Source organism: Cavia porcellus, unplaced genomic scaffold, assembly GCF_034190915.1.
Source record: "Cavia porcellus strain 051 isolate PalLab524CR breed Dunkin Hartley unplaced genomic scaffold, mCavPor4.1 scaffold_3, whole genome shotgun sequence".
NCBI classification, from domain to species: domain Eukaryota; kingdom Metazoa; phylum Chordata; class Mammalia; order Rodentia; family Caviidae; genus Cavia; species Cavia porcellus.
In genome coordinates, this window is record NW_026947486.1 from 75586776 (window position 1) to 75612170 (window position 25395).

At 33.1% G+C, this 25395-nt stretch overlaps 1 protein-coding gene and 1 non-coding gene across 3 annotated transcripts in view; one reads left to right on the forward strand and one right to left on the reverse strand.

Annotated features, from left to right (window-relative positions):
* Window positions 1–25395, forward strand: part of Htr2c (5-hydroxytryptamine receptor 2C) — a 238380-nt gene that overhangs the window by 92382 nt on the left and 120603 nt on the right. The window lies entirely within an intron of this gene.
* On the reverse strand, window positions 23579–23684 carry LOC111756141 (U6 spliceosomal RNA). Its single transcript, XR_002790623.1, has one exon. It is a non-coding gene; the product is annotated as a U6 spliceosomal RNA (small nuclear RNA).

The window sequence follows — 25395 nt, forward strand, 5'->3', positions numbered from 1 at the left end:
TAATATCACTCATGAAAACATTTACTAGTCATCATAAGTTTTGGCTGTTGGTTCCTAATGCATACAGGGAAAAATGAATAAATAAAATTGACTAATCTAACAACAAGATGACTAGGCAAAAAGGGTTCTTCCCCAACATTCAAACTTCTCTTTGATCTTGTGATACAATTATCTTTGATCATCTATAGTTATTATTCCATTCTGAAAAGAGAAATGTGTTCCACTTTAGCTTTCTGAGGTAAGAAAAGATCTACTTTTAAAAAACTAAAAGGATCAATTTTTCCATTTCTATGGATATTGAAAAAACCCATCGGTAAGAAATCATTTGGGAAACAAAGAGTTCATTGTGATTTGCAGAAATAAAAACTTCTGCATTGCATTTTAGTTTTTTCTTGTACATGATTTATTAATTGTAGGAAGTATTACTTGTGTGAGTTTTAAAATTGAGATATGAAAAGTTATGTCTCAAATGAAGGGCTCAACTAATGTATTGTGGCCCTATGTTACTCTGGTTTTTGGTGTTTTTTTTTTTTTTTTCACTTTTAGACCAGAGTAAGTATGCTTTGCATTGTATATATTTTTTATCCTTAGAAAACTGTCAGAAGATCATCATGAAATTATTTGCTATTGAGCTGAAAACAATTCAGAAAGTAGAAGACCTAAGCATGTGAGTGTTAAATTCACAGGACAGAGGAAAGAGAAATTTGCTTACCGGGTATCTTCCTCCAGTTGAATGACTGGGATGCTTAATTGAATTCTCCCCATTTGTTTCCCTCTCTTTGGGAACAAGGCATGGAGGCAAAATGGTGCCTCCTGTCATGTTCAAGGTACATAAAATGATTCATGTTGGCTATGTGTGTTCATGTGCCTTGTTGTGTGCTTGGAGGACCACTCCTTGCTGAAGGGCAAAAGGAGAAGTAGACTAGAGACTCAGGGAAGAACCAAAGTTCGTATTTACATTTGTTGTCGACATGGATTTCTTTTCTTTCTTTCTTGTTTTGTTTCATTTTGTTCTGTTTGAGGACCAGTACGGTCCTCAAACTCATGACCACACATTTGCCAGGCAAACACTTGTGCCACTGAGCTATATCCCCAGCCCAACATAGATTTCTTGAGCTGGTGTAGAACATAATTGTATCTGCTACAGGAAGTAAAGCATGGGTAATGCTGAGCAGGACTGAAGCAAATACGAATATAGAAACTGTTGGAATAATCCAGATAAATGGTGGTGAGAGCCTCAGTGGAAAGGAGGGGACAAAGTCATAGACATTTTGATGATCTAATTTTTAAAATTAAAGTGTCTGCTACCAGTATATTATAACATTTCAGTGAAATCCAAATGTTAGTTCTTCTCTTTGGAGAATCTTTAATTAACTATGAAATTAACAATCTTTAATTAACTATGAAACAAACAAACATTCAGTTCTACTAGATAATGGAGTGTTTACTTGTATCTTAACCATGGTATAATGAAATGGTACCCTGGGCAGAACATATAATGCTATTTTCAGCCAATAGCTTCTTAATGACAAGGTTTTATATTCTAAAATACCATAAGACTTGACAGTTTTCCGCATTGAAGAGCTCAGAGGTAATCCTTCATTAATAATAAATTATATTAGCCTTTGTGATATGTAAATAATATTGAACACTTCTCAGAGCAGAAGAAAAATAATTCTTGTAAGAAGGCTGAATTTTTTGCTATTATTTTTGCCCACTTACAGAGAGCACAGGAAAAACCAATCCTATGTATCCAAGGTTAGGAAAAATGTTTTCATTTCATATCATTGCATCCATTTCCATTATTACCAGTTTCCTTTATATGGCCTGATACATCATCAAAATGATTCCCTAACTCCACGGTTAAAAGAATAATAGGTAGCTAAAGCATCTTTGTTTTCTTGCTTTCTGCAGCTCTGTAATGAGGTCATTTGGTATTGTGGTTTTGTTTTGTTTTTGTGCTGAGAATCAAACTCAGGACCTTGCACTTGCCAGGCAAGTGCTTATGCCACTGAGCTATATCCGTGGCCCTCAGTACTGCTTTGAAACTATGCCACTTTGCAGTATAAAACTGCTTTTAAATCAGAAGATCTGGCTACTCTCCTTTCATCTTTGCTTTATTATTTGACCCCAGCATAAATAAAAGTAAACAGATTCTGAGAAGAGAGTAAGGGCAGAATTACTTTTTGTGATAAATATTAAAGATTGCTCAGACAAGATTCGAAAATTGTGTATTTGGCCACACACGCTTAGACTCGCGTTTATAAAGGATGGTGCATATCATAACTCAAGAATCAAGCTAACCTCCCTCAAGTTCTATTGATCCCCTCACGGTATGCTTACTTCCATGTTCTTTACTCAAACTGGAAAAAGATAAAGGCAAAATTACATAATACTAGTGTGTATTAAGTGGTGAGATGGGCACGAGAGAGAGAAACCCAACCTTCTGTGTTGCAGTAGTGTTGGCAGTTAGCTACCAGACTATTCTAGGAAATGAATACAACCTCAAGACTAATTATTAAACAGGAAAGGTGGAATTTATGTTGTTTTTATCTATGTCAGAACTTGGTGAACATGATCTCGTGATACTCAAATGAGATAAAAGTATCTAAATGTGCTTTGCAAACTGTAACGTTCAATATGAATTTTAGGAGCATTATACATTTGGGTTTAGATATCAACATTTCAAAAGATGCAGATATTTTCACACCACCCCCATGTAGTTTTACCTACACAAGGCTTTGAAAATGTCAGCCTTAAAATGTTTCATTTTCGTTATGTAACTTGTTACAAACTGAACTAAAAAAAAAATGTTCTTGCTCCCCAAGTAACTGACATTAGAAGGACTTATGTTCACCCACAAATGACACTTATGTTGACTTCCTAAAGACATTCTTAAAGAACCATTTTTTTCCAGGTTCGTAATTTATTGCACAAATTGAGTATTACATGATGAATTGACTTTAGCTCCTCCAGGCATGGGGACTTAACAGATGATATCAGACACTGTAAAATCCTAACATGCACAACTCCCTGGGTTTGAGCTCCAACACACTTACATTGCTTTCAGAGCCTGCCTTTTTTCCACCTTAATTTTAAGTAAACGACCATCAAAGCAATGCCTCTATATGTGGCCAGAACACAATTCATTCTACTGGGGAGAGTGTAAGATTTGAAACATTTTTTGATGCCAGTGAACTGGAACTGGCCATCAGTTTCTGGACTTGCCATGGTTTCAATCTCAGTACAGCTACAATTTCCATGGATGATGGCCTTCAATATACAAAGTTATCGCCACAGCCCAGCCAGAAGAAGTCCAAGAAATAAATATTTAATGAATACATAAAAAGCCTGGTGCAGTGGTACATATCTTAAAATCTCGGCCACTTTGGAGGATGAGGCAGGAGCTGAGGGCCAGCCTAGGAAATATAGGGGGATCTCATCCTATTAAAAAAAGGCAAAAAAAAAAACCCAAAAATGTACCCATGCCAAAGCCCTGTGTTCAATTTTCAGCACCATAGATATTAATGGTTATATAAATTAATTGTCTTAGTCATTTTCCTTGTTTCTGAGACACAGTACCCAATGCCTACAACTTAAAGGAGAGATTTATTGATTCACAGGGTGTAGAGGTTTCAGTCCATAACAAACTGGTCCAAGGTAAGACAGCCTGGCAGAGCAGCATTACAGACAGGAAGCAGTGAGCAAAGAGAGGAGTTATGGAAGGAGATAAATTTTCTCAGGGCACACCGCACTAACCAGCCTTTTTTGAGCAGACTACATGGCCCAACACCATGTTTAGTTATAAAACTCAACAGTAGACCAAGCCATGGATGAGAATTGAGTCCCCATGATCTAGTTACCTCCCCAAAGCCCTACCTATGAGCACATGAGGCTTTAGGGAACATCTAGGTATAAACCATTATAATAATAAAACAAGAAACAAAGAAAAATCAAAGGCAGAACGACATACTATTACAAAAGCAAAACTGCAAAACCTCTAATCAGAAACACATAGTTAAAATCGCAGTAAGATGATTATATGAGCAATTATGAATTGAGTCCCTGGGCTGGTGATGTGGTTTAGTGGTAGAGTTCTTACTTTGCATGCACAAGGCCTTGGATTTGATCCCCAGCACCACACACACACACACACACACACACACACACACACACACACACAATTGAACCCCTTTGTTGCACCATTTCCTTCCTTTTCTCTTTCCATACTTAATGTGCTGCTACGAGATTTATTTCCTTTTCCTACACAGTGTCAGCTTATCCTTGGCAGGCTTCAAATGTTAGTATCAGGTGTGTGTCACTATACTGGTTTCAAGTTAAAATTTTCAATTAGCCATATATATATATATATATATATATATATATATATATATATATATGTATGTATATATATTCATGCACATATATGTATATAAATGTACAAGATACATAACTATATTACTAATCTCTGTTCATCAAAAAGAACACTTTGTGCTTTCATTGTTCCATTGTTTGACCATTTTCTTCATGCCTACATCTTTTTTTTTTTTTTTTTTTTTTTTGATACCAGGGATCAAACTCATGATCTCATGCTTGCCAGGCAGGCCCTTAGGCCACTGAGCTAAATTCCTGGCCTCGTGTCTCCATCTTTTCATCTGTACTTTGAAGATAACACTATGTAATGTATTTTTTTTAAAAAAAGATTTGCAATTAGGTTTTCTAGTTCTTAGATTCAAACATAAAATAAAGTATCAAAGCTCTTTTGAAAATGCATTCCTAGGTTTGCCATTTACCTATCAGATTAAGGTGAAAAACACTTTTGTAAAGTCTCAGTTATTTTGATAATATAATTTTCAAGTGACCAAATCTTGGTTGACAGTTCTTTCTATAGCATAAAATTGTGTTTGAAAAGGACTAAACCTAATATTTTTGTGCTTTTGTAACCTGTTAGACTATATTAGAGATTTCTATTGTCAAAAGTCCAAAAACTATACATATTTTAAAAGAGGCATCTCCCATCTTAAAATAACATGCTCTTCACAAAGTGAACTTATGCTTTGCAGGGTGGGTATTTAGCTTAGTAGTAGAGTATCTGCTTAGGATGCAGGAGGCCCTGGTTTTTACCCCTAACAAAAGAAAAACATAATATGCTTTGCAATATGTTTGTGTTGTCTTCTTATATTGCAGGTGCATAATCACAGAAATTACTTCTTGGATTTCATAACTTTGAAAGTTTCTTAAAATAATTTTACTTATCTGTTACTTTTGTTTTCTTGGTTACTTATTGGAATGATGGAGATATTTTTTGCAAGGAAAATCAGACAGATAACTCCTGCTCTCACAAGACCATTTAGAAACACACTAAGAATAAGCTCAAGAGCTTTTTTGTCATATAAAATATTTCAGATTTTCATCAAAATACTAAATTTATGAAAATGGGAACTGTAATGAGAGAATTGTATTTCTCCTGACTATAGCACTTTGAAAATATGTCTTTACAGGAAAAGGACTAAAACTAGATCAAAATAAATGAACTTTGTATTATAAAAGTTTAATTCAAAAGAGGTCTTTTTATCAAAAGCTTCTGCTGCAGGAAGCTTATTTCTTTAAGGCTAAACAGGTAAGAACATTATATAAGTACATGAATTCATACAGGAGACTAAAATCTTTCAATTAATAATGAGATGTAGCTTGATGCACTGGAAGGAATATTAGAGGAGTAAAGATATAATTTTAATTACAGTCTTAACATCTCTGGGGTCTCCAAATTTGATGGATATATTTTCTTAAAGGTTATAGTAATGTTTTAAAAAACACCATTTCATAAATTTATATAATTTATGTCATAAATATCAATTTATATCATTAATAAATACTATCATGATATATTAGTGTATATGTTTACACCAGTTGTAATGTCGATGAGTAAACTTGCATTAAGAGTTTCTAAATGTCCTGGACCAATTAAGTCTTCTCAATCCACAAGAACAATGTTTAATTACCTTAATTTCCTGGACAGGTAAGGTAGTGCATACCTGTAGTCCTAGCTTTGGGGAGGCTGAAGCAGAAGGATCACTGTACATTCACTGCCAATTTGGGCTACACAGTGAGTTCAAGGAAAGCCTATACTGTATAGTGAAACTCTGTTTCAAAAAAATTAAAAATTATCTTGATTACATAGCTCATAAGGAAGATGTTAATAGTGTACTCTTGTATTATACCTCAGAGTGGTATGGATATTCTGTCTGCAAAACAATCATTTTTTTGTTTGTGACATTTCATTGGACTGGTTAGATGAATTCTGAATTTACCAATGAAGTGTTAACCTGTTACTGGCACTGGCATAGTTCATACCTTGGCATATAGATATACATTTCAGGAGTTAAATTCTTGCCTAAGAGAAGTAGAGTTACCCACCATCAAGGAGTTGTCCATCCCTGGATTACTTAGGTGTCATATATCTGCCTAGCACCATACATTTACTGACAGTTTATAGTCATTGATTATCATAGGTTCAGAGAATTTTAGAACCAGAAGGAATCTAGACTTATTGTTTTTATTTTACACAGGCAAAAAAATGAGTATCAGATTATTTCTGTCTAGCTCCTGCTTTAAAAATATTACTATTTATATCAGTGAAATTTAATAATATTAAGCCCTGGATAAGAGGCATGGATATAGAGCAAGTCCTCTTCAGAACAACAATAAATTTTTATTGTTTTTTTTTTGTTTTTTTGGTTTTTTTTTTTTTGTCTTTTTCCTTTTTATCGGTACCGGGGATCGAACTCATGACTGCCTGCTTGCAAGGCAGGTGCTTATGCCGCTGAGCTAAATCCCCAGCCCCTAGAACAACAATAAATTTAAGATCATTTTGATAACTTCTATGGCATACCTTCCCCATTAGTACTCACCATTTACTTTAAATATTTTATTGTCCTCAACATGATCAAAATGAATCTTTTTCAGAAACGATTTTATCTACAACTAGTGACTACATTAGCATATGAGAATCCTGCAGCTGAATGTACGTTTACTTTTCCTACTTTGTAGAACATTCCAGAAACTATTGCTCTTTGAGTTGTACTTTTCCACAGCTCTTATTCCTTCAGAAAATAGAAGTAAAAACAGAAACTCTGTGCTATTTGATGATACTAAATATATGCATTTTTGGAGCCATTTTTCTCTCAATCATAATACAGTCTCTACTTTTCCTTTCAAAATGTACTTTGCTGCTGGAGATTTAGCTCAGTGGCATAAGTGCCTGCCTGGTAAGTGCATGATCATGAGTTCAATACCTGGTACAAAAAAAAGTAATTTTAATAATTTAATAAAAAAAAATTTTAATAATCTTTAAAGAAGAGTATAAAAACAGATGTACATCATACCCCAAAATATATATGTGAAATAGTTATTGTGCTATTGTATATATACTCTTAAATAAAAATAGTAAAGCTATTTTAATGTCACGTAAAAGAAAAATAAATAACAAAAAACTCATGAAGTTTGTTTTTCTTTCATTTCAAAAGAAGAGTAGAAAGCTTTTATAATTTATTTTAGTATTTGATGTACTTTCTTCTACTGAGACTTTTAAGTTAATAAGATTTGTATATAAATTTAGTGTCTGAAACATGATTTTGAAAATTATAGCTACAGTGGTATTCACAGCATTGACTTTAGTGTGCTGAAATTTAGAAGAGATTTTGAAAATTAAAACAATTATTACTGACATTTACACCAGCTGTGTTTTCGTTCAGCAAGAGTTTAAAACATTCTTTGAAAAACACTGTCAAAACAATTACTTAGTATGTGTCAAGAGATACATAAACTAGAAATACATATGAAAAATAATATTCAGAAATTTTTGTTTAGAAAACAAGTTGGTCTTCTTGGATCACAGGAGCAATGATATTTGTGTTTTAATAATACACTGTGTATACCATTCACTACTGAGTGTTATGTCCATATTTAACATTTTATATGCTTTTGCTGATTTGAGAATCCAAATGTCTTTCATCATTTATTGTCTTTATATTCCACTTCTAAAATTTAGTACTATATTGTTTGCAAAATGTCACGAAACTTTTGTTTAAAAGAAATACAGTATTTGTAATTCTTTTATCAGGGAATAGATAAGTCATGAAAATGCTTTTACTGTATTGTGAATTTTATATCACAAACAATTAGAATTTGATTTGTCTACCCTCAAGACAAACCTCCCATGATTTTTGAAATTTAGCACTATGATTTCAAAGTAACTTAAGTTTTGAAAAGCAAGTTTGTTTATAGTCAACCAAATAATGTGGTAAACAATTCATAGATAATTGTAAATTGCAGTTGAAATTCCTAACTTTATGATATCTTATTACAAAATTTACTCTATTAGCTTTTCATTATAAATATCAACTGTATTCTTTGGGAACTTTTAGTTTCTCAATTTCTTTCTATTATATTACTATAATTTGGAAATAAAATGCCCCCAAAAGTTTTGTATATTCATAGATGGATTTTCTAGAAGGTACTTAGGTCATGGGGCACAACATATTCATCAGTAGATCAATCCATTGATAAGTTCATAGCTAAATATGCTGTTAGGAGGTAGGAGCTGGCTGTGCTGACTTGGAAGTATGTATTCTTATTCTTGGCCCCACCTTTCCCTTTCTGCTTCCTAACCATCATGGGGTGAACAGTTTTCCTTTACCAGGCCCTTCCATCATGTTGTTCGAACCTTGCCACTAACCTACCATGGACTAAACCCACTGGAAAATGTGAGCCAAAACGCAACTCTCTTCCTTTAATTTGTGGGTGTCAGGTATTTTTTCACAGAAGCAAGAAAATGACTAATTTGTGTTATCTGCTACTGATCTTCATTAAAGTTCTTTATAGGATGATTATATATGCAAAATCATTGTAATATTGAACTCTGCATCATTGGCTTCATAAAGCACAGCACTTTAAAAACAGAAAACCGGGGCTGGGGATTTAGCTCAGCGGCATAAGCACCTGCCTTGCAAGCAGGCGGTCGTGAGTTTAATCCTCGGTACCGATAAAAAGGAAAAAGACAAAAAAAAAAAAAAAAAAAAAACCAGAAAATCTTGGAGTTAAAATTCATATGTATCTGAAGAAAATTCTGTACTAAGATTATAGCCATTGGCCTATAGTGCACACAGCTGTCTAAAATAGAAATTTTATTATCAGTTAATGGTAAACATATATAACTAACTGTAACACAGCATAAATATTGTCTTATGATTTAAAAGTTAAGTTTAATAAGAAGTACACTTGACTCAACAAATATGCACAGGTAGCTTTAGCTACCTGAGATTAGAAAACTATTTTGGCATGCATTCCTTAATGAAGAAATTTTTGCTAAAATAGGAGAAATTAAGTAATAAATTGATAAGGAGAATTGAAACTTTAGCAGGTTTTTCGTCCTAGCTATAAGAATATGGATGGGGCAGGGGTTTAGCTCAGTGGCATAAGTGCCTACCTAGCAAGCACAAGGTAGTGAGTTCGATCTCTGGTACAAAAAAAGAGAATATGGATGATAATTTCACCTTCAGGTCAACTAACTTACATGAGTGAAAGGGGGGGAAAGGGAGAAAGGAATGAATTTCCAGATAACACTCCTCAACCCCATCCTAGGTTCCTCACCCCCATCCTAGGACATTACTAATAAAGGACTGACACTATCCTCACAAACCACGTTTGCTTAATTTTCCCAGGTTTCACTCATTATGTGATGACACTTCTTGGTTAAGTTGGTGGAGAGAACTGCTGAAGAAACAATGGGAATGAAAGATTGTGTCAGTCACTGTGTCTCTAAATCAGCTCTTTCTCTGAAGCAATGGATGCTTTTTACTTGCGATTGAAAATATAAAAAATAATCGGCGCTGGGGATTTAGTTCAGTGGCATAAGCACCTGCCTTGCAAGCAGGCGGTCGTGATTTCGATCCCTGGTACCGATAAAAAAAAATAATAGTAATAATAATCTCTTTGTTTTCTCTCATCTATATTCACAAGAGAAGAAAGCAAGATACCAAAAAGGAATGTGATAACACCTCCAAGAATAAGCAAACCTAAGCAGAGAAAAACAGTTTCTGACAACTGGCATTTATTTTGTTGTTGTTTGCTTGTTTCTTTGTTTGTTTGAGACAGAGTCTCACTATGTAGTTCAGACTGGTCTTGAACTTAATTTGCTGCCCAGGCTGGCCTCAAACTCATGGTAATCCTCCTGCCTCAGCCTCCCAAATACTAGGATTAGAAACATGTGCTATGGGGCTGGGGATTTAGCTCAGCGGCATAAGTGCCTGCCTTGCAAGCAGGCAGTCGTGAGTTCGATCCCTGGTACGGATAAAAACAAAAAAGACCAAAAAAAAAAAAAAACCAAAAAAACAGAAAAAAAAGAAGCATGTGCTATGATGCCCAGCTTCTAACAGATGTTTTTTAATTAATGAATTTGAAGGAAAAATCTGCACAAACACTTACTTTATGAGCAGCTTTGAACATTTAGGTAGCTGTGATTGTGAAAATTTCTACCCCATTGAAGTGGTAGTGTGGCAGGGGAAGAGAGGAAGGGAGGTTGGGAGAGAAAGAGAGATAGAGATGAAAGAGTGACAGAGACAGCAAAGAGCAGGATACTTGGTGACAAATAAGGCAAATGACTTTTATTACCCATAGCTTTATCTTGCTATGCAGATTTATCCTCCAAGTTGTATGTATGATTTAAGGTCAACTCAGTGTAGACAGGAAGTGTACTTTAAGGCTAATACAATGTCATTCTGGTTCTATTTTAGTTAATATCACATTAACCTGGCTTCCAGAATGATGTGAACTCAACTATTTGAAATAAAAAGATCCAACACATTTTCTTATTCTAAAACACAAATAAATAAACTTTCCTGGGTAGGCATGACAGAGTCTTGTTACATTGTTCTGGCTGAGTTTGATCTCCTGGATTTAAGAAATCCTCTTGTCTCAGCCTTCTGAGTAGCTGAGGCTATAGATCCGAGTGCAACACCTCTCTTGGCTCGAAATAGGCTTTTTGCTTAACAAATCAGACTCAATGGAGTTTGCTAGTACAATTTACCTAGCCAAGGTCATACATTTAAAGACAAAATTGCTGCCTGTAGTACTCTAAACTTCCATTCTGTGCCACTGCAAAGGCAACGACATGTCTTCAACTGAATTTGCAATACACAAAATGAAACATAAGAACCAGAGCAATGCAAAGATGTGAAATCATAAATTAGTAATTTTAATACACTATTAATCCTGAGATTCGTCAGTAACTTAATAGTTAGAGTGAAAGTATAGCATTATAGATTACTTTTGGTTTGTGATGCAATCATTTTTTAAAATGAAATTAATTTTGCTGTTATTGCTGGTAACATTGCCTGTCATTTGTCAGATAACTCATCTTTCATTTTTCAAAAAAGTCAGTATTTATAAAAGGTATCAACTTGACAGCTCTGGAGACACACTTCATTTTTAAAAATGTATTCAAATAATAGAAACAGTAATGTTGCAAATTTCTGCATCATTTCCAATGAAAGCATCTGTCATGTCTACCACTGTTTTGAAATGTCTGTTTCCTGGGCAAGGAATTATTCTGACCCACATACACTACTTAGAAGCAGCTCGAGCAAAGCCACCATTTTCCTTAGAGTACTAAAGATGATTGTGACACTTTCTTTTTAGTTTTTTGAGACAAGGACTTGCTCTATACCTCAGGCTGGCCTTGAACTTTTGATCCTTCTGCCTCAGCCTCCTTAGTACTGACATTATAGGCTCATGCCACTAGGCATGCCTTCATGACACTTCCTGACTCTTAGGAGATAAAGCTATATATAACTGGTAAAACTTCCAACTTGGAACCCAGCCATTTCCTCTTGTAAATTTTGGGGTTCAGAATTAAATACTTTAACGTATGGAAGTTTCTAGCACCGTGCCTGATAATCAATGTGTGCTAGTTTGCCTTTCTTTGTTTTGTTTCTCCACCCCCTCCAGAATATACTGAAAAGAGGCTAAAACTGTAACTGCATGGTTTTACTTTCTTTCCATCTGCTTCAGTACCCTTCAAGATATTTTTCTTTCTTCAATATTATTTTCTTCTCTCATTTTCCTTCACCTCTAACAAAAAATTCTATACAGAAAACCCAGTGAAAACCTTTTATTTTACAGATTTTAAGAAATAAGTCACACAAAAAAAACCCCATAAATGAACCATTAAGAATTATTTTACTTTATACTGAGCAAATTTGGAACTAAATAGTGAATCACTGATTCTGGGACTACAAAGCGTGTGTCCTACTATTTTATGGTTAACTTAGATGAACATTACAAAAATGGAACACAGTTAATACAGATAAAAACAGTAAGTATGATTCACCCTCTATAATAAAATCATTAATATTTAACACAATGCCAGGGGAAAGATTCAGCATCATTTAATAAGTTTATTGTGTTAAGGAAATTATATAGCCTATACCCTATGCTGATACCCCCTTTGACACTATGCTGCTTCCTATTATGACCAGGAAAGAGCTCATTAAGCAGGTGTACTTCAAAGGGTAGCGACATTTTTATTTTATCATAATTATCATATTGATTGAAGTAATAATTTCATTTTTATCACTTTAAACCCTCACAATAACCCTATAAAACTGACACTGTTATGAATTGTGTTTTAGCAGAAGAAATGGAGTTTAAACATGATTAAAAACTTTGCAGTATAGGGTAATACAATGGAAAAGACAAGAATTTTATTTAAAAGCAATATTAGAACACTTTTTCTGGTTGTCTTGAAAATTTTATATAGTAGAAAAGTATCAAATATATGAAAAGCAATGGCAAACAAATATTTGTGAGTGATAAAGAGTTATATACTATTGGCATATACTGTTCAGTCTTATATACAGGACCGTGATAGAATGGAAACCACACTAATGTTTGATGCTAAGTATAGAAAGAAAGAAAGAAAGAAAGAAAGAAAGAAAGAAAGAAAGAAAGAAAGAAAGAAAGAAAGAAGAAAGAAAGGAAGAAACAATAGCAGTGATGTAGGCTGCTTAACAGAAATTATGCTTGTTTTGCTCTGTCACAGACTGCTGTGAAATGTAACTTGGAAAGGATTTCTCTATAAAACCAGAGCTTATCTGTGTATCATTCAACTCTTTGCTTTTTACTTAGCTCTATATCTTAGACAAGGCAAGCTTTTAAGTAATTACTTAAATATCTTTTTTTGTTTTTTCTTTCTTATATATCTCCTTTACATATTGTTTACTAAACAGCAACTAATCAGTAATTTCTTCAATTTAGCAGATATTTGCTAAATGCCCACAATATGCTATCTCCCAGGTCTTATTTTAGGGAATTTAATGTTTAAATCCAGTTATATTTAGGTTCCGTGCATGTTTAAAACACATTCTTCTCAAATATATTAGTGCAAATGAATAGATTATTTCATAAAATGTGTTTGCACTAGATAGTTACTGCTTGTTAGAAAAAATATCTGCATTCTTGAGGGAATTACTGCTAACTCAGAGATCTTAAAAGTATAGGAGGGAAAAAAACTTTATAATGGATATGAAGAATGATATCAAAACCTTATTCCTAATAAAAGAAGATTCAAAAGCTTTCCTAAAAGAGAACTATTACATTTTTCCTAAGTTATAATCTTCTTTTTCACAGAGAAAATTCTCTCAGGAAAATTAACTATTAGCTTTTCATTTTTAAGTTTTTTTTATACTTCAGAATTTTCTAGTTTGAACATTAGATAATCTCAGAGAAAGTAATTTCTTATGTCTAAAATTTGACAAATTACAAATTATGTATTTTGTTTCAAAAAGATAATTTTATTACTCACTGAATATTACTATTGAACATAATGACTTTTCAATCAAGAATAAAATAGACTTTAGAACTTTTGTTTCTGCCTACTCATTTTTACTAAGACTTCTAGTAATCAAATGCCTAGTACTGTGTAAGGCAGTTAGTTAGTTCTATAGTCGGCTACACAGAAAATGCCAGTTATACACATTTCCAAAAAGATAGTCATTCTTAGTTTTTTTCTTAAAAAAATTAAACAGCCTTAACCTATCACATATGAATGAAAATATTTAGGTATTCGGCATGATATCTTTTCTATATATTTATTAATTAGAAGCGTGTATCTTGGGATTTTTTTCCTCACTCTGTATAGAATGTTTTGCATATACTATAAACGTTTAGTGACATTTTCCTTTCAATAGTAAATAATACTTTCATTTTCTCCTCCCTCCCTCTGTAACTCTTGACATCTTTTTCTCTCTTCCTTCCTTCCTTCCTCCCTCCCTTCCTTCCTTCCTTCCTTCTTTCTTTCCTTCCTTCCTTCCTTTCTTCCTTTTTCCCCCCGTACTAGGAAATGAACCCAGGGCCTTCACACTGAGTTACATTCCTCAGCCCTGTGTTTTTCCGCTGTTGTTGCTTTTGTTTTTGTTTTTTATTTGAGGCAGCTAAGTTGCCCAGGTTAGGCTCAAAATTGCCACATTTCTTCCTCAGCTTCCCAGAGTTACGTGTGTACACCTCGTACCAAGCAACACCTTCCTTCTCTACAGTGGAGCAGATAGGTCTCAGGGCCTCAAACAGATGCTCTGCCTCTGAGCTACACTCCCACTCTCTTTCTTCTTCTCTTCTTCCTTTTTTGAACACAATCTTGCTGTGCTTCCTAGGTTGGTATTAAATTTCTGGGCTCAGATATCATCCTGCCTTAGCTTCCTGAGTAGCTGGGACTGCAGGTGTGTGCCACCAAACCTGGATAAAAGCTAATACTGAAAAAAGAAAATTACAAAGATCTAATATATTACATGTGAAACATATAATACAACATTTAAGATCCCTCAATAAATAATTGTATAAACTTAAAGACTGACAAGGTAGGTTACTGACAAGGTATAGGAAGACCAGTTTCTCAACCTCAGAATTATTGACACTTTAGGTGAAATAATTCTTTGCTATAGAAGACTGTCCTTTACACTGTAGGTTGTAGGTTATTTTGCAGTATACCTAGCCTCTACTACTAGCCAGATGCCATTGTCAATACTGCTCCAATTAGAGGAAGCAAGAAATGTCTACTCGGGGCTGCAGTGGTAGCTTGGTGTTAGAGGACTTCCCTGGCACGTGTTAGGACCTAAATTCCGTCCCTCGTCCACAAAAAATCTCAATCAGACCTTGCTAAATATCGTCAGAGGGGAAAAAATCAGCCCATATGACATTCAACTCACTTAGGAGGCAAACAGTTCAGATAGAGTGAAGAAAAAATTTAAAAATAGACAGTCACTAAACTCAAAGGATTTCCACAAAAGGTATGCCTGAGGAAAAAGACAAATTATGACCTGATTTAGAGAAAGGCAGCTCTCTCATATTCAAGATGATGCCCGTAGATTATTTAAATCTGTCTGCAGCACTTCTTTGGGCCTCCTTCTTATTGAAAAAAAAAAAAAAAAAAAAACCCACTGCATTGGTGTCTGTAAGTAAAGAAAAAGTGAATCTGGCAAGGTTAGTAACTTTCAATTTGTTCTACATCAAGTTAACTGTCTTGGTATGGACAGTATGACTTTAACCAGGGTAGAAATGCCAGAAGAAATTAGGATGAACTCATCAAAATATTTAGTTATATTTTAATAATAGCTAAATGCTTTAGTTATTCATTGTTGTCAACTAACTATGTTTCATCACTATGAAAAACTGAGATAGATGTTTAAAGTTGGTAGTAAGGATAAAAGATATTACAATTAAAAATAAAAATGAGAAAGAAAAGCCGTAATGAGAACATTTTTTTCTTTAGTGCAATTTGCAATGGTTTTTGAGCGAAATTCAGATTTTTTTCACCTAAGAAATGTAAGCAAATAGTTGTTTGACCTAGCCAAACTCTAGTAAAGAAAAATTGTTATTTTTTGTCATCTCATGCTTATCATTATTATCAAATAAGCTTCATTAACATATTTTTTCTGAAAGTTTCAACAAGTTTTTCATGGCAGGATAATGTTGCTGCTATGTAAAGAAAAAGGGATAATTAATGATTTGTTTATTTTTCTTCAATTTTGAAAGCTTAAGGAAGAATACATTTTATTCTATAGCTTTTTTTCTTGGCTCTATTTATTAGTAATTACCATATGATGAGGTCCATGTATTTTTATCGATTTTTTTACTATTATGAATACCCAAAATAAAATTTCATCTGCTTGTGTTTTATAAAACTGTGCATTATATATATTGCAAGTTCTGTTCATTTCAGTCCTCAACAAAGTACATATTGTACAATTTTAGTACAAAAATGTCCAACAAAAATATACAGCTGATCAGAGGGACCTATTAGTTTCCACTAAACACCATTTTGCAGGTTTAATGACATCATCTATTTCGTTGTTTCATAAACCTAATCTCAGTCATTTTAAATTTATTTTAAGTCCTTTTTTGTTCCTTTAAAGACATCTCCCAAATGAATCACATTAGACATAACAGATAAAGCAAGATGATTTATGTGAAACATACAGATTGAGAATAATGTAGTCAGCCAGGTGATTAATTTTCAATGTAATAATTTGCTACTCTTTGAAAGATTCATTTTCTAAATAAATGTGGTTTTCTTTGTCTGTCAGTTTCCATCACATTCAACGTTTCTCTCTTGCAGTGTTTACCAGTGGTCTAAAATTTTCCATCATGAAATAAAATCACAGTTGTTTGTACTGTACTTTCTACTTTGGAAGATTTTTCCTTTTATTAAATGAATTGGTTTTTGTAAAGTTGCTGTATTTACTTGGCACTGAATAAGCGAAATTTCTTTTCATTATCCAAGTACGTCTTTAGATATACGTGTACATATGTAATGTATATTTTTGGATTTTCATTTTATCTCAATATTTATAGATTCTTAAAAATTTGCAAAAATATGTTTTGTCCCAGTGGTAGTGTCCTATCAGTGCAAAGAATACTATGAGGCTTTTATGATGAAATCAGGAATATATTAAATATTAACAGAATAGTCAACATTCTAACTCAGGATCTAGATTAGAGGTATACTTTGGATTTTCTTCCAGGATATAATTAAGGAATATTCCTCTTAATAAAAAAAAGTGTTGCCCATCAACAATTTTCCCAAAAAAATACCTCAGAATTTTAAATGAACTAGAAAAATATCTGTCTTATAGAAAAATTCAGTTATATGCATCATATGTATCCCAACATCAGCATTAACTTTTGGGAGAATTTTTTACATAATGATACAAATACTATGAATACTATGAATACATTATGAAAACAAAATATCTCTTGACATAAAATGTTTCTTAACAAAAAAATTTTAAATTTCATGTAAACTTTCATGAGACTAATAGTCGGTAAAATCCATTTATTACTTTTTCTTTTCTTGAGCAACTTCCCAGGAGGTAGTGCTTTGGAAACAATAACATCTGTGACTTATGCACATCATTACATATTTTCTGATATCCTGGGGTACTCAGTTGACTGCAAGTTTAATTTTAAGTTATGAACAGAACTTTCTTTATGGAAGACTAAATTTTTTAGGCACAAATAGAAAAAACAATACAAATATCATTGTAACAGTACTGTTATTAAGATGTAATTTCGTATTTCTCAATGTTTTGTCCTCAGGTTATTTGCAAAGTGTTAATGAGTGAAGTTTTTGATGTTGAGAGACAATTCTAGTCAGTTCTTGATTCTGTTTTGTATTAACCCAAAAAGTAATCCTTACTGTTTTCCTCTGCTATGGATCATTTTGGGAATTATCTCTTTTGGTGGGAAGTTCACAAGACACTTTGTGAATTTCATTTCTGTACTTTCTCAGTCCCACTGGACTCGGCTTGACCATGATTAATACCTTATTTTGAGCTGAGAATACCTTCTGGAAAACTATCCAGTGGCTTATTCTCCTAAGGATATTTACCTTACGTTTATTCAGCATCCCCTTTTTGAGCTCTGTGTTTTCTGTGGATATTCACAGAAAATTCTTAACTGGAAGAGAAAGTAATTCAGGTTATCAAGTGAATATTGATTTTCACTATGAATTTTTCATACTCTATTTTCAAACCCTTCTTGATAAAGACAGTTTTATTTACATGCTGGTCCCTAGAAGCTTACCATTATGTGACTGACCCATAATGAATGATGAGTACTAAGTGTACTTGTTGGTGTGGACATTTTTGTGAATAATTTACCTCTTCTAAAAAACTATGTAACATCTTTGATTCAGTATTAAGAATTGATATTCATATAAGTTATAGCTTCAAAGATTCTTTTCCAACTTTTTTCATTGGATAAAATATATATTGTCCCTATTTTATATAATGAGCAAATCAAGGCACATGCCAGAAGTTTACTTTATAGTGTAATCAGATCACTCTTAGAAAGTGGGGAGAGGAAATAAATGACTTTTAGTAAATGCTTTATTGTATTGAATGCTTCTATAGTATTCTTTAAGTATCCTTTTAAATTTCTTTGCTAATACTATGATGCTGAAGACTGCCTTTTGAAAAGTTCTCCTGGCAAACATGAACAGAAGTCTCAGACATTGCTATTTGTGTATTTTGGAAATACTATTTTATATAACTAATAGAGTCATGTTGGAACAAGCTTAAATATTTTTTAATCTAACTAAATTTGGCATTATAATGCAATGTCATTCTTCTTTACCAAACATGTTTCTCTTAAATTATGTATCTAAATACAAATGCAGCTAAAATACTTGCACACATGTTCCAAATTACTTAAAATGTCACCTGGTAATTTAATCGTATCAGGGTGATTTATATTAATAAGATCATCAGTAATTCCAGATAAGGACAAAACTCCCCAAACTCATTCATTATTCATGCTTGGAATTCACATTTTAAAATCAATGTGGTAGTTTAAAAATAAGTAATCAGCACATAAAATCTATCCAATACATTAGATGAGCACTGGGAAGATCAGGCAAATTCTCTCTCCCAATTTATAATCATGATATTTAATTAAAAATATCTCATATTCAAATCTGAAAAGGGGAAGATGAAGTAGTTATAAATGGGTTTTATAACATATTGTATTTAAGAAGATTTTAGTAGCAGTAATAATTAACATAGCCATACTATTCTGAATGCATTCATTCCCACAGTGTGTTTAAAATGAACGTCACCTATCTTCTGGAAATTTGCTCACTCATCTTTATAAAAACGCTTGACTAAAATGAAAGGTTAAATTAAAAAGGAGAAAATTCATCAAAAAATTCAGATAAAATCTTTGAAAGAAATCTAAGAGAAAAAAATAGAAATCTAAGGGAATGAAATGGGAGTTGCTTTTTGAAATACTGTGTCATGTTGCCAGCAAATTTCAAACCTACTTCTGTTTTTTGATGTGGCAACCATAAAATCCAATACAGAGAAGGACTCTGAACCACAAAGGTTCAGTGAGAAAATCTTTACTCAAGAACTTGCCTGTTCTCCAAATTTCTGGTAGTGTCAGCAGATTTTAGTGTCTTGCACAACTGCAGTTACCTTTAGGTAGAGTTAGAGTAACCGCTTAGTGAGCACAAGCAAACTCAAAATTTGAAAACTAAAATTCAATACTTATGCATGTGTGTGTGTGTGTGTGTGTGTGTGTGTGTGTGTGTGTGAATTAGAAAATGGCTAAATGAAGCTAATTAACATATGCATTACCTGACATGCCATTTTATTTGTGGGGAAAACAATTAAAATGGGCTCCATTACAAGTATTCAATCCATTTCATAGTCACCATATTGTTCTCTTGAAATTACTTCTCAAGTCTAATTAAAATTTTAGGTCCTGTAACATCCATCCAACATCCTGTCTGTGTCCCAACACTAACACCACCAAACAAATATATAAATAAGAATAAGAGTTTGATGACTTACAATATCAAACCCTAAGGGAAATTTCAAATGAAGTAATTTCCTAATGTATCAAAACACATGAAATGTGGTATGTTTTGACAATGAGAAAGATTATTTTAAGAAGAAACTTTAAAGAGGAATGATGCTTTAGTTTCATTAGAAACCCTAAAATGTACCTTGAAAAAGAAGATACATCAATTATTGTGCGATGAAAAAGTAGTTCTGGTTTAGAGCAGAATTACTTTGTTTTTAATACTTTGGAATTTTTAGAGGCAATTAGGATTGGGGGTTTGAAATGTTTAATTGTGTGTAGGAAGGAATAAAGTACGAAAAAATGGGAACAAAACTGTAATGCTGAATATCTGCCTTTCCTAAATTATCAGCTTTCTGTCCCAGATTTACCTTTAACTTTGTCTTATTTGTCTTTATGTTTACAATTTCATTGTAATGAACAGGCATAATTCATTTAAATATTTACTATATAATTCAGAGCATCATAATTTTTATTCACCAAAATATTTTGAACTATGAATTTTTAGTAGCAGAATTATAAAGATTAATTTCATTTTTCTCCCATTCAGTAGTATATATTACCTGGGAACCATAAATATGGTGAAAATAGTAGCTGCAATGAGCAGATAATTCTTAACAAACTTTGTAAGCTTTTTACTTGGACAGCCTTTTAACTGGACAGTAGAGTTATATACTCACCTTGACTCCCCAAACTCAGTAGGAGAATTAATATGAGGTCATTGATCTTTCACGCAGCAAATATGAAATGCCATATAAATGCACTGAAATTACAATAATAAGTCTCACTTAAGCTTAATGTCACACTCCCATGTAGCTATATTTTAAAATTGAACTTAGCAAACTTTCCTCTTTTTATTAACCACGGGTATCGCATATGCACACTAGGAAACAAATGAATGTCACTAATGAAACAATTGTGTTCAAGTAATGTGCTTCTGATACATCAGTCAACTCTTTAAAGTCATAAGCTGATTTAACAGGGTCTTTACAGGCACTAGTCCTTTTACTTGACTTCAGGCAAGATTATACTTTAAACATAGCAGGACAAAATGAAAATATGTTACTTCTCTATAAACTGCAGTAAATGTCATTTGCTGGTAAGTGTTATTAGCTATTAATTGTCAGGTCATTCATCATCTTTTCCAAAACAGCAAGTTCTAGAATCTAGGCTATTCTTGTACCTGCTTTACTTTATTTCATCTCTACTAGGAAGTAAAAAATCTATATTCAGTGGCATCTATAGAGCTGATGCTTCAAATTTACAGGGGAAATAAAAATTAAAAATGTATGGAGCAGAAAAGAAAGTCTTGGGTATTTATCTTAGAATCGTAAAATAAGTAGTACTTTTATTTACGGTATTTGAGTATGGAAAGTAAGAACAAAAAATCTGGAAGTGATGTTTTTCTTTAGTCAAGAACAACAAAGTTAAACAGTAGTAAAAGCTCAAAGAACAAAACTGAATGAAAATATGTACAATCATAACAGGTTTTAACTGTTTTATTTATCAAGTTGAAAATGGTTTTATTTTTCTTGTTTTGAACTCTGTTAAAGACTGATGACATAATAAGAGGGATGAAACTTGCTAAGAATTGGCTATAGGATGCTTCACGTTCACCTTCCTTCTGCTTTCCTCAATTATTAATTCCCTATGGCCCTTTATTACATAAACCCTAAAACAAAGAAAATAATGTTCACAGTTGTTTATTAATGAGTTCCATGAAGTTACACTACAGGGAAAGAATTTTAAAATGTGACAATTCTCTTAATTCTTTGAATAGTGTACAGCGCAGGAGATATTTAAAGTTCCAAGGCATTCTCCTGGGAAGCCGTCATCCCTTTGTCTTCCCTCACATTGAAGATTTTAATTGCCTCTGTGTTTCAATAACAATTGCAACCTATTTAGAAATTTCCTGTGCGTGACTTGACAGCACAAGTTTTAATTTCTCACAAGCTTTTCATGAGTAGTTTATATTTGTTATTCAAAGTCTCAGAAGAATTTCAATGTATACATTATGGGATAGATTTCTCATTCGTTTGCTTTGAAGCCATCAGTGCTTTTATCTGATTCTGTATACCAAGCAAGCAGAGCTTTCCAATATTTCTATTTTCTTTTGTGTCACTGATCTAACAATGTACTGACTTGGTCATTTGATTTGTTAGTCTGTATCAATCTACATAAAGTGTGTCCTGTTTGGGGGAATAAATTTAATTCAATTCCTATTCATGCTTGCTCAAATTCAATAAAGATTTGCTGTTAAGATGTATTGTGCTAATGTGCTAATTCTTCCCCAAACATCTTGATCCTTCAGAACATGTACTGAAAAAATTTTGAGCCCAAGCCTCATGTGGCTATTTAAGATAAAACTGTTAAAATGTAAATTATTTTTTCCATAGAAAAGAAATAACTTTACCTAACAAAAGGGACCACCTTTCACCTTCTGTATTCACAGGTTCTTCTATCCTGGTCCCTGATGTCTCTTCGTCATTTAGCCAGGGCTCTACTTTTTGCTTATTCTCTCTTCATGCCCTTTTTTTCTTATACATCTTATATAATATTAATTGTATTGAATAACGGTATTAGCTTTTTACTACTGTATAAGAAATTACCAAAAGCTCAATGAGTTAAAATAATGTTCAATTATTAAATGACTGTTCTATAGGTCAGAAGTTTCTAGACTTCACCTGGCCTCCTTGCTTCAGATCTCACAGGCTGAAGTCAAGATGTCAGCAGGACACAGCTTTGACTTGGAGGCTCTGGGGAAAAATCTGCTTTTAGGCTTATTCAGTTGTTGATAAAGTCTACTTCCTTGGAGCTGTAGGACTAGAGTTTTCTTGTCAGCAATCAGCTGTAAGCCATTGGTTTTAAGTATCATAGTCGTTCTCACATGCTCCCCCCCAAAAGCGTGTAGAAGCCTTTGTGTGCTACACTTCTCTCTGACTCCCAATTTGCTGACAAACTGGAGAAAATAATCTGCTTTTAAACAGCAAATAAAATAAAATTAGTTCCTTCTAGATAATCTCTCTTGCCATATAAGAGAATATACAGGAATAATAGCTCATATTTACCTGTTCTACTCATACTTGAAAAGTAGGAGATTATAGAAGGGTGAGAGTCATTGGACTTTATTCTTAGAATTTTGCTTGCCTTACCCATTATCATGGGGAGCTTTCCAGTACCTTTTGTGTACTTTTGATCAATATTAGCAGCATCGAAATATACTGCACTGTGCAACCCTAAATACACACACGTGTACATACACATACACACACTGAAATAGGTTATTCTTTGTTCAATACATTGTGATTTTTGAATTCTATTTCATTTTATCAAAAAAACATTAACTTAATCTATAAAATGTATTATAAAACCAACTAATGTTTTTCTCTGCTTTATAACCACATTGGGAAATATATTTACTTTCATGTCCTTTTTGGAAACCCACTTATATATATTTTTTTAATTTTAAAATGAAAAAAGAATAAAAGTGATACAGAACTTCAAAGCAGAATAATAGATTAACAATGGTTAATATATTGCGTATTGTTATCTTCAAGTAGTTGTTCAGATTACAGGAAATTGGCATGAAAAATTGATTAAACTGTGAAAGCGTGAGCCATTGTTTTTGATGAACTAATAGAGATTAGAGTATAATTATCTATCTTGGAAAAATATGGAATGCTTCATGAATTTGCCTGTCATTCTTGCACAAGGCCATGCTAATCTTCTCTGCATCATTTCAATCTTAGCACATGTACTGCCGAAGTGAGCACCTATTTATAATTTTTGATATTCCGCAAAAGTGGTCAATCACAGTTGGGGAAGAATCACATTTGAAATGAATATCTATTATTTTTACTACTAATTTACCCAGTTCTTTTAACATCACTGTCTTTGTGCACTCAGAATTAGTTTTAATATGAACGAGGCTCAAGAATTCAATTTGTTGTCACTTCAATAGTTATATTGGTAAGAGTATATCATCCTGTGTAAGAAACCATCAGTGTCCACCAATCTAAATGACCATTTATCGTAGTAATTATGGTCGTCACTAGAGGGCAGCTCTAAAATGTGTGTTGGCTAAAATGAAAAGTGATCACAGAGAGAAAAGAATTTTACCTCAGGTATTCTGTGCATTCTTGTGATTAACAATAAAATAAATGTGATGTGGTATAGTTTAAAACATTTACTGTCATCTTGTTTTCCTTTTGAAAGCTTTATTAAAGGATTTTATTTGCTTTTGCTTTATTCATTACTAAGCTGTAAAACGGTAAGTGGCTTTGTTAGACTCGGGAATGAAACATATTTTTTCCCCAATAACCTGCTGAAAAATTGGCATAGCAGAAGTTCTTCAGTTCCTGGTTGATCGTTAACTTCCCCCCAAAAGCTATATTTGACCAGTTAATGTAAACTCTCTCAGAGCACCCTGCCTTTTTTTCTTTTTAGCACTGATTGTAATTTCTGACACTATGAAGTGGATATGGTTATTTGTATAAAGCTATTACACACATCAGACTTCATTCCCTATATAGAAAAGTCTTATCCTTAGGTCTCCAGTTCCCAGTACAGTGCACGACACACAGAAGGCCCCTGATGAGGGTTTATTCGGTAAATGAATGATGAATATGAGTGTAAGTACTTTTTTTTTTCCTTTTCAACTGCCTTCTCTTAGTAACCTTTAGGCCCGTGTGAGCTTTCTTTTGAGGAATATCAAGGCAAAGTAACTCACTGCTGTCGTTCAGGTTACTTTCAATTAAACAAATGGCAATAACAAACAGTTCTACTTTAAAAATTTGCCTCTACAATTTTATTTTATATTATTTTATTATTTTTTTTAGTACGGGGATCAAACACAACCTTGTGCTTGCCAGGCAAGTGCTCATGCCCCTGAGCTAAATCCCCGGCCTTATTTTTTTTATTATTTTTCCTGTACAATATTTTAAATGAAAATATTGATTTTTTAAAAGTCTTCCTATGCCTATATTTTTAGAGAAGAAAATAAAAATATTAAACAACTGTTAATATGTTTTTCTTGAGCTATTTTTCTATGTTCCATCTGATTTCATATGTCTGCCAGTTCCCTCATTAAAATCAAAAGTTGTCGCTGCAGATAATTGGCATATTTAATTTCTTATGATTCGGTTATTAATTTCTAGGCAAAGAGAGTACGAGTCTACAGATTTGAAAGTATAGTATGAGCACAATAAATGGCTCCTTAATTCACTCTAGCATTTGTACTGGCAGATGATTATTTTAAAATCTTTTTGGGAGATCACCAGGAATCGAACTCAGGATGTTACACTTGCCAGAAAGGCACTGCACCACTGAGCTAAAACCCGGCTGGCAGGTGATTTTGTACTCATTCATATTTTTTCTTTTGTAATAACATAACTAATGTAATGACGCATTAGACTGTTCCTTGAAGCAGAATATGAATCATGCCTAAATGTAAACAGTGCTGACATTCAATTTAAATTATTATGA